Here is an 11,795-nt window from a genome sequence, read left to right on the forward strand (position 1 = left end):
GGTTATAACATTTGTGTAGTTTTCTTCAATGAACTGCAACAATACGTATGAACAAGCAGTGGCGAAACACGTAAAAAACTCGTGCCCGGCACTGGCAGCTGTCAGAGTTTCAGCTGTCTTGGCTTCGCTTTGCCTTCAATTTCGAACCAATGTGTTGTAACAAATTGCAGCGATGATCCATTTGGTAATCAGCAAACCTAATATTACCTACTACAAAATATTTGTTGCGTTGGTGTCCCTCCAAAGAATTATGCTGTCCACAAAGAAGACAACCATAACAGGACAACGCCAGAATTTGCACCGACAAAACGCAGGAATGTTGTTAACCACCACCAACAGACATTAACCCGTTCGCCGATTCCTCCGCGGAATACTAAAGAGGCGGCTTTAGCTCGGACTGACTGGACGGAAACCGTATCAGCATCGAAACTAGATTTACAGGCTAAGAACCAGTTGTAGACGTGACTTGCTCACATTCGGGAACAATTAAGCTTGCAGTACACCTCGCTGAGACATGCAAAGTTGCTGCTGTTAACCCCAAACTCGGATGCTGAGATGGGTTTTATGGTCGACTCGAGAAAAGTGGGTTTTGTAGTGCAATTTTACGGTCAGCAGTAGTTCTGATGTTGATGAACCTGATATAGGTTGAAGCTTAGTTATTTTTCAAATGAAGATAATTTTGTTGATCGATCATTTTGCTAGCAGGCCTTATTCGCTAAGTTGCCCGTATCATATCAAGTATTTATCAAATAGGTACACCTACACCAGTGTACTAGAATGCTATCACTGATGCAGATATTACTTTGTAGAGTCTACTTAAGCCTCTTAATTCCGTTTGTTTGCATCATAATAAAATTAATTGCTCCTAGACCCTTTCTCTTTCGATGAAACTCGAACTATTCGCTCACTTCACGAAAGGCATTTCGTAAACATTACATTTGACAGTCGCCGTTCTCTACATTTGGGTTTAACGGTGAAGTTAATCGGTTCCCAGCTCACGGTTAACTTACTTACGTGCTGTTACAAAACTTGAAAGCAGAAATTAGGAGAAAGCCTGCCTCGCCGCACAACCCAACCTTTGTGGTAAACACTACTTAAGATTATAACAATTTTGCTTCAAATTGTTACAATTTAGGTAAATATTGTCCGCGCTCGGAAAGTTAAGGAGTATAATATTTTTATACATAACTTTTTACGAATGCACATTTGATATCTAAGTAGGTAGGCACCTACTAAATCATCTGATACATGCCTGCTTACCTAAGATAATCAAGACAATTAATTTTTAAATGACATTTTAAATCGTAGATTGGGAAAGATTACACTAGTTTACAAAAAAAAAGTTTTTCTTTTACCCAAAGATAAATCATATTGGGTGTGTTTTCTACCAGCCCCCTTATTACAAAAATATATGTCTCAAATTTTTATCACGTCAAGTTTTTGAGATATCCACATTAACCTAAGTAAGCTGTCTTGTTAGCCGTGTCGGAGTTTCTACTTTATTTTAATTGCGTTTAAGTATTATTTTAACATTTCCACTTGTTTTAAAATGTCACCAAGGCAGTGTAAATTAAGCCCAAATAACTTATGCTATGTTTGTGGTCAAATTATATTGTCAAAAAATAAGAGACCAATCACTGAGGCCGTAAAACGGGCCTATTTCTATTGCTTTCGAATCTCGGTAACAAACCTGATAAAAAATGGGTTCCTGGTGTAGTGTGCGAAAATTTGAGAAATATGTTATTGCACTAGGCTACAGGAAAAAGAAAACATATACGAATCGGCACCCCAATGTTATGGAGAGGATCAACAAATCACTCTAATGACTGTTACTTCTGCCTCACTGAAACCGCAGGTTTTAACAACAAAAACCAAGAACATACAATATCCTGATGTTGTATCAGTCACAAAACCTGTGCTACAATCTGAAGGAGTTCTTTATCCGTCATTACCCAGCAATTCCAGTAAGGGAAAAATACTTGGTAATCTTGGTATTAATTTAAAGCAGCAATGAAAAGTTTCCTGAGAAACTATAAATTTATCTGAGAATTATGCAGAAATTGTTTCCAAATTATTGAGGAATTACAAAAGAATGGGTGCGAATAAGTCGTTAAAAATTCATTTTTTACATTCTAACCTGGATTTTTTTCCTGAGAACCTGGGAAGCGTGAGTGTTGAGCATGGCGAAAGTTTTCACCAAGATTTGAAGGTTTTTGAGGAAAGATACCAAGGAATTTGGGATAAAAATATGTCAGTGGATTGCTGCTGGTCTATAATAAGGGAAAATGATACTAATCAGTATAAAAGAAGGAGTAACACGACTTATTTTTGATTGTTTTTAGAGATAAATGTATAAAAATGATAAAAATTAAAATAATCAATATTTACAAAATTTGACGTCCTAAATTTTTTCTAAGTTCAGTTTTTAAGTAAGGGTTAATAACTCTACCGATACATATCAGTTTCATCTCTGGGTAAAAAACCTTGTAAACTAGTGTTACCAACCACGAATTTGTGTTGAATTCATGACAACACATATTTTTATATAAGTTATTTAGGAGGATAATTTCTAAGTGCATTATTTCCCTCTTCATTGAAATAAATATTCCCACAGTACAAAACCATGTCAAAGCTAATACACAAACCCAAATGCAGGTGTAATTGTTAAAATACAAACAAGAGAAATCACTGTCGTTAAAAGTAACGTTAACGTTCGCTATTCCGCAGTCATCGTTTAATCTCAGAGATAATGTAAAAATGATGGGCGCAGGTTGCGTGATCAGTACTTTCCTTTGTTTGTATAACAGCCGTTACAAATGCCGACAAACTTTGAACTATGAACTGGAAGAAAAGACATGCGCGTGCGCAGTTTTGCAGGTTGGCTACACTTTTGTGAACCCAGTATTATTTAAGTTTGTCAGATTCTGTAAAATCTACTTTAAACCATAGTTAACATTAGTTAATTAAGTACTTACATACTTGAATGCAAGATGCGAGCGATATATTTGTAAAATTTCTGGACATTCATCGGCTCATGTTTCATACACTTTTCGTAATAAAAATTGAGGAGACATTGAATTATTTTTTCTTGCAAAATGGAGACGTCGAGTTCACTAACCTATGTTGTAAATGACAGTACGTAATAATCAGTTAACTTCATGCTTTCAATCACTATTGTAGGTAGCCGAATTCAGATGAATTTCAAAAGCTATCAGAGTGTACCGTTTTTCAATTTAGCAGTGTTGTAATACAGATAACAAAATGTCTGACAGTGCTGCCACCTAGTGTATGTATGTGTAATGTGTACTAACTACGGGTTTGTCAAATAAAATAATAGTCTGTGCTGAACAACCAATGCGTTTTATTAGGTTATGGGCCCAGTCCCGACTTTTTTGTAAAAATTACCAGTTTAATTCACATTGAGTTGCACAAGAATGGCTGTGAACTTGTTAGTAAACGTTCCCAAGTTACGCGGACGAGAAAATTATGACGAATGGGCTTTTGCCGCCGAAAATTACCTCCTCCTAGAAGGCTTGGAAAACAGCATCAAGCAGGAAGATTGTGATGGCGTCAACGCTTCAAATGATGCGAAGACAAAGGCAAAATTGATTATGACCATCGATCCGTCATTATATGTCCATATAAAAGGCGTAAACTCAACCAAGGCATTATGGGACAAACTCAAGAATATGTTTGACGACTCCGGTTTTACTCGCAGAATAAGTTTACTCAGAAACCTGATCTCAATAAGACTCGAAAACTGTGATAACATGACTGCATACGTTACTCAGATAATAGAAACATCTCAAAAACTTAGCGGAACCGGGTTCAACATAAATGATGAGTGGGTGGGCTCATTGCTTTTGGCCGGTTTACCAGAGAAATATGCGCCGATGATAATGGCCATTGAACACTCCGGAATTAATATAACAGCAGATGCAATCAAAACAAAATTATTGGATTTAGAAGTCAGTACCGGAAGTGAAAATTGCATAGAAACAGCATTTGCCGCCAAACACGTGCAGCGTAACAAATATGGCGTCTCTCATTCGTACAACAACAAAAGTAATAATTCAGCAATGAGAAATACGCAAGCTGAGTCAAGTAATTCAACTGTGAAATCGACCAATGGAAAGACAATAACTTGCTATAATTGTAAAAATGTTGGCCACTTCAAGAATAAATGCCCATACAAGAACAAAGCATTCCAGAAAAATAAACAAATGAATGCATTTAGTGCCGTATTTTTGAATGGCTCATTTAGTAAGCAAGATTGGTACATTGACTCCGGGGCAAGTTTTCATATGACATGCAACAAAGACTGGTTGAGAAATGTGTCTGAAAATCCACAAGTTACAAGTATTATAGTTGCCAACAACAACAAAGTTGAGGTTATGTGTTGTGGTGAAGTACAAGTTACAACTTCTGTACATGGCAAAGAGTGTGATGTGATCATAAAGGATGTGCTGTATGTACCCAGCTTGGCCACCAACCTGATATCTGTGAGCCAAATGATCAACAATGGAAGCAAACCATCTTTCAAGTCTGATGAATGCCGTGTATACAACCAAAACAATATGTTGATAGCTACAGCATCACTGGAGAATGGCATTTACAAGTTGAACTTGAGTGAAAATACCAGTTCTTGTCCAGCAGTAGCAGCAGTGGTTGACAACAGAACTTGGCACAGACGGATGGCACATATCAACAGCAGAGCTCTCAATTTGATGAAAAATGGAGCAGTTGAAGGCATAAATTTTCCTGATGAAAGCAACATAAACATGACAAGCTGTAAAGTATGTTGTGAAGGGAAGGCAACCAGGTTACCTTTCACACATGTTGGCACAAGAAGCTCTGATGTTCTGGAAGTGATACATGCTGACATTTGCGGCCCAATGGAGACAAAGTCAATTGGAGGCTCCCGCTACTTTCTGACTTTAGTAGATGATTATAGCCGCATGTTGTTCATCTATTTTTTGAAGAGTAAAGATGAAGCACTGAATTGTTTTAAGGAATTTAAGAGTATGGTAGAAAACCAAAAGAATAAAACAATTCAAGTATTTAGAACAGATAATGGTAAGGAATTCTGCAACAGTGCCTTTGATAGTTTTTTGAAGAGTTGTGGAATAATACACCAGAGAACTAACCCCTATACTCCGGAACAAAATGGTTTAGCTGAAAGACTAAATCGTACCATCATAGAAAAAGCAAGATGCTTACTGTTTGACGCAAATCTAACAAAGAGGTTCTGGGCAGAGGCTTCGCACACAGCTGTATACCTGAGAAACCGTTCTATTTGTGCAGGTTTGAACAGCAAGACACCTTATGAAATGTGGACAGGGCAGAAACCAAACCTTGAACATGTTCGCATCTTTGGTAGCAAGGTTATGGTCCACACTCCCAAGGAAAAGAGGTTAAAATGGGACAGAAAAGCTACAGAATACATATTGATTGGTTACCAAGATAATGTCAAGGGTTACAGAGTATATAATCCTAGCAATGGCACGATAACAACAAGTAGAAATGTCATAATAATGGAAAACAAAGATGATGATCACTGCAGCAATAGCCAAATGTTGGTAGAAAACAGTGAAGAGATATTGCAAAATGTAGTTTCAGAGGGGAATTGTGAACAGAATACCTCAGATGAAGAAATGGATAAATCTCTAGAATACCATGATGTTGAAACTACTGTACCAACTGCAGAGGAACCTGAACCTGAAATACAGCCACCACCACCTGTAACACAGGAAGAATCTGGACGTGGAAAGAGAATAAGAAGACCACCTAAGAAGTATGGTTTTCTAAACATGACAGTTGCTAATGAAAATGAAATGGATGAAGGTTTTCTGACATTTACTGAAGCTATGAGTGGATCTGAACAGGAAAGTTGGAAGAAAGCTATCGCAGAAGAATTAAGATCATTTGAAGAAAACAGTGCATGGGAGTTAGTTAGTGTACCTGAAAATGGAACTCTAGTAAAATGCAAGTGGGTGTTTAAAAAGAAAAGTGATGTGGACAATAAAGTGCGTTACAGAGCTCGATTAGTGGCGAAAGGGTATTCGCAAGTGCCTGGTGTAGATTATGAAGAGACATTCTCTCCCGTTGTGAGACACTCGACATTGAGACTCTTGTTTGCCTTGTCAGTGAAATTAGGACTTAATGTAAGTCACTTAGATGTTACCACTGCATTTTTGAATGGTGAGTTGAAGGAAAACATTTTTATGGAATTACCTGAAGGTTTTAATAATGCTAAAGATTGTAATTGTGATAATAAAGTTTTGTTGTTGAAAAAGGCAATTTATGGCCTCAAGCAATCTTCTCGTGCATGGTACCAAAAAGTTGACACTTGTTTGAATGACCTGGGTTTTAAAAGATCTGAGCTAGAGCCTTGCCTTTATACAAAAATGAGTAATGATGTAAAGTTAATTATTGCCTTATATGTCGATGACTTTTTTGTGTTCTCAAATAATAGCACTGAAACTAGTAAATTAGTAGAAATATTGAGTCAAAAATTTAAGTTGAAAGATCTGGGTGAAATTAAAAATTGTTTGGGAATGCGTGTAACTGTTGATAAAGAACTGAATGTTATTAAATTAGACCAAGAGCAGTATATTGAGAAATTGTTAACAAAGTTTAATATGTCAAATTGTAAAATGTCTGATACTCCTATAGAAGTTAAAATTAATCTGGAAAAAGCTGAAGTTTGTGATAAACAATTACCATATCAAAGATTAATTGGCAGTTTGATGTACCTTGCTGTGTTAACTAGGCCTGACATTGGATATGCTGTAAGTTTCTTAAGTCAATATAATAATTGTTATGATAATTGTCACTGGACACATGCAAAAAGGATCTTGAAATACCTAAAGAAAACTAAAAGTTATTGTATACAATATGTAAATGATAAATCAGAATTGCATGGTTTTGTTGATGCCGACTGGGCAAGCAATTCTTTAGATAGAAAATCTTTTACTGGATATTGTTTTTTAATGTGTGGTTCTGTTATCTCTTGGCAAACTAAAAAACAGAGTACTGTGGCCCTGTCGAGCACCGAGGCAGAGTACATGGCGATTTCAGAAGCTTCCAGGGAAGCAATTTACTTGAGAAAGGACATTGTCAGAAACCGCCTAAAAAACCGCCCAAAAACATTAACCCATCATAATTATTTTCTATTTTTTTTAATACATTAAGCACCCTTTCATTCTAATGGACACTTAAGCATTGAAAAATTAAATAAATAAGTCTTTTAACGTTTATTCTATAATACTATTACAACTTCCGGACGTTTTGGTGCGTGGCATGGTCTAAAACCTATCAAGTTCCATAATTTTTGCCGATAAAATCTGTACGAGGCATTACCGTACTTTATTGCTGGGAGTCCATGTATAGTGATGTTCCTGCGGCCATCATAGACAATAAAATATCGATTTTGAAAATAAAATAAATCGATTAAACTGCTTTGAAGACTAGATTTGCGTTAAAAGCTAAAAAGATATTGACAGTTTGACACTATTACAAGAAGATATCTAAAGTGTCCAACTGGTCGAAGGTCGTAAATAAAATAAAAATAATTAGGACCATAAACTGATATTCATGGTATCATAACTGTAAAAGTGTCAGAATCCGATGTTGAATCCAATGCCAGTTGAAGTGTGAGAAACATATATATATTTTTTTTATGTGACAGGAGGCAAATGAGCAGACGGATCACCTGATATCAACCTAGTATAGTTGCCAGTCTCTCATAATCTATGCCAATGAGGGTTTTCGCGATTGAAAAATCCGCCAGATGGCAATACGTAGACGTGAGGTCCAAATGCTGCAAGATTGGTTATTTTTGACATGACATTGACAGATATCCACCAATCATGCAGAATTTGGACCTCGCGTCTACGTATTGCCATCTCGCGGATTTTTCAATCGCGAAAACCCTCATTCATAGCACATGTATAATAATAGACCAAATGAACTTTTATAGATTGTGAAAGAGAAGATAAAGATTTTATTATTTTATTAAAATCTTGCCACGAGGTAGTTTTTCAGTAGAAACCAGGATTGGATAATCGCTACAGGCAAGTATCAGAACATTTTATAAATATTTTTAATCGATTATATCCATGTGAATCGTTTTAATAAATTGTCATTTTACTTTTTCAATTAAAACTTTTTCAATCCCTAGTCTTGTCAAACTGTCATAATGTCAACAAATTATAAATGTCACGTCAGTTGACTCAATTTCAGTCTTCTGTGCGTTTATTGTATTTTTATTTCAATGAAATAGTGCTAAAGGGTTAGTACTAAAACTGAAAGCCTTTTTTCAGAAAGAAAACCAATGTGGTGCCCTTATTATTCATGCTGTTTGAAAGTTACAAGTCAGTGATACAGAGTTGCCGACATTATAACTCCGTAGTGATACCATACCAAAGAAGAAGTTTTCCTAAACACTTGTGTTGTTTTTATATGTGATCGAATAAAAAGGATTAATTCTACTGCTCAAATGGAATAACTTATCCCAAGAGACCGAATATAAAAAAAACCTCTCCATAGAAATTATCACCATCACGAGGATGTGAATTTTTTTGAGAATTTGATATTGGTCCTGTAAGAAAAGTAGTTGTATTTCAGTAGTAGAATCAACCCTTCTTGTTTCATCAGCAAGAGTAACTATAAAAACGCCCTGTAGGTAGGTATTATTAAGCTGAAGAGTTTGTTTAGTGTCAAAGACTGTCACACAGTGTAACTTAAATTGGCATATTATGATAATGAACATAAAAACTTAAATAAATATTTATGTTAATATTTTTTCTATTTATTTATTTTCCCAAAGCTTCACAGTGACAGCTGAAACAGCAATACTGTTAACAAAACAGTAAAACTAAACTTGGAACAAACTGTTACAAATATGAGGGGTTTAATATTTTACAAATTAAAATAAAACCGCATGTTGCTTTACTTTCTCGTATAGGTAATTGTAATTAATGGCTAGATTATTAATGTTACTTTGTTACCCTCAATAGTGAGGAAATCTTATAAAATGGTAACCCTGATTTTTATTGTCATTCAAGTGCTCTTTCTTCGCATAGGCTTCTGTGATTTGGCCAAGGGCCACACACATTGCGATAACATTATGCGACATTGATTTGACAGCAGCGGAGTGAAGTCTTGCGACTATGCAAAATGATACCCTGTAATCGTAGCGCATACAGACATAGACTGGGCGGGGCACATAGCTCGTAGAGCTGATGGCCGCTGGGGCAGGAAAGTTCTTGAGTGGCGACCACGAGCCGAAAGACGTAGCGTGGGCAGGCCTCCCACTAGGTGGACCGACGATCTGGTGAAGGTCGCGGGAGGTGCCTGTATGCGAGCGGTGCAGGATCGGTCTTCGTGGAAATCCTTGGGGGAGGCCTTTGTCCAGCAGTGGACGTCTTTTCGGCTGAAACGAACGAACGAACGATACGTATTACCACTATTTACCAGACATTACTATTTATTGCATACTCGCCGGATTACACGTAGGAGCACGCGCGTAACAGCTTCGGCCTTGCATTATTATAAGATCTTGTTCCGCCCTTTTACGAACTTCTTCCGTGAGGATATCCCCGCCGAATTCTATGATGAACCTATCAAAAGTCATATTCTGCAATGTCAACCCACCACAAGGTGGACCGACGACCTGATAAAGGTAGCGGGAAGGCGCTGGATGCAGGCCGCTACCAACCGTGCGATGTGGAAGTCATTGGGGGAGGCCTATGTTCAGTAGTGGACGTCCTGTGGCTGAAATGATGATGATGATGAAGAAATGAATGAAAATGACAAATCTTCGCACGTGTATAATACCGTGCCAAAGTAATCATATAATTTTGGCACCTTAATAACTATTGCCGTTTTTGTTGTAAAGATCATGCAGCGCTACTTGCGGATATTATTGGAAAGAAAACTATGTGGGCTCTAGATCTGAAGCCGCTTTAACGAACACGAAGTGCTCATACAATGCGGCGTATTTTCTTCCAGTCTTTAGTCAGGACTTTAGTCGAATTAAAACCCCGGTTGAACGTGATATAGCCGCACTAGAATACGATGCTTTTTTGCATAATCGCAAGACTTCGTTCCGGTGTCGACCGAATGTTATCATGATGTATGTGGCCCAGGGGTTACCGTAGCCGCTAAGGTTTGAAACTTCTTGCTTAAAATATTGTAGTCTTTGGCATAGACTACGATGGTAGTCATGGAGATAGGAGTTTGTTATCTCGTGTCAGATGTAAATGGTGAAAAGAAAACTCATGATTCGTGGTATTTTTATGTAATATGTAGGTATTTTATAAAAGTGGAACCCCGAGTGATCTCCAAAACCCATTCTATTATTATATACGATTCGGCTTCGATATCTATAATACAATAGGAGTTTATTTCATGTGTCAGATGACAAGGGTGGAAACAACCTACGATTCATGTTGTTTATTTACGTGCAATATGTGGGCATATTGTAAAAGTGGAATGCCGAGTTGTATTTCTAAAACTTGTTCTATTATTTTATACTATTTGGCTGCGACTCGGCGTGACGACAATACAAAACATTTTTCGCGAATCGGTGTTCATACATTCACACAATACATTAGACGCCATGTTGTCATAAACGACATATTATAAAATCGCTGTGATTTAATATTCTTAATCATTAATTTTATGGCAAGTGTCCATCAGGAATCATTGTTCTTACACACAGAATCGTATTATTTCGCTTTCGGGTAGTAATATGTCAAAATTGTTGGTTCTTTAGGCGAACAATGTATGGAGAACGAACATTGTCCTTTGTTTATAGAAATTACTGGTGTGTCATGTACACTAAACTTGTTTAATGACAGTCAAAGTGCTCAAAAGTTGCTCAAAAATCAAATGTTATATAAAAGGTCCAAGCACATAGATGTGCGCCATCATTTTGTCAAAGATCTAATCACCAGCAATATAATTAAAGTTAATTATTTAGACTCGGGTAAAATGCCAGCTGATGTCTTAACAAAAAGTTTGCCATCTGTAAAACATTATTTTCTGTTAGAAAAATTAGGTTTATGTTTGTTGTGATTTATTAAAATGAAACATTTTGTTATAGAGGGGATGTTGTAATACAGATAACAAAATGTCTGACAGTGCTGCCACCTAGTGTATGTATGTGTAATGTGTACTAACTACGGGTTTGTCAAATAAAATAATAGTCTGTGCTGAACAACCAACGCGTTTTATTAAGCAGGTCCCACAATACGATGTAAAGTTAAATGATGGGGAATATACAGACTCAAAAAAACATGAACCGGGAATTCAGATCATGTCAAAAATACATTAAATGCTTCCCCAACCTGTCTAGCCAGCGTGGAGAGTGTAGGCCTTCTGGTAAATAAGTAGAGACTAAAATAACCTGATGATTATGAATTCACAAAGGAGAAGTTACCTCCCAAACGTAAACTTAATAAACTGTAAGTTGTGTAATTGGAACTCACTCTTATTAGAAAAAGTGTTATGCAGTAACTGCAATGCCGTTAAATAGATTTATTTTGTCATATCTCCGTAAATAAATGTTCTCATTTATTCGTATCAGATTGTTGTTGAAGTTTAATCGCTGGGAACGTTACCAACAACTACACTCGACATTAAATAAATCGCACCTCCCGCGACAAGCACTTTCAAACGTATGCATCCCCACTTCCCACAAATATTGGCACCATTTAAAAGCCTAGTTCTAAACTTCATTTCATTAAATTAAAGGAAAGGTTGTCCAAAAAATGTGTCTTTAAAAGGAT

The sequence above is a fragment of the Ostrinia nubilalis genome, chromosome 2 (genome assembly GCF_963855985.1).
Source record: "Ostrinia nubilalis chromosome 2, ilOstNubi1.1, whole genome shotgun sequence".
Taxonomy (NCBI): Eukaryota; Metazoa; Arthropoda; class Insecta; order Lepidoptera; family Crambidae; genus Ostrinia; species Ostrinia nubilalis.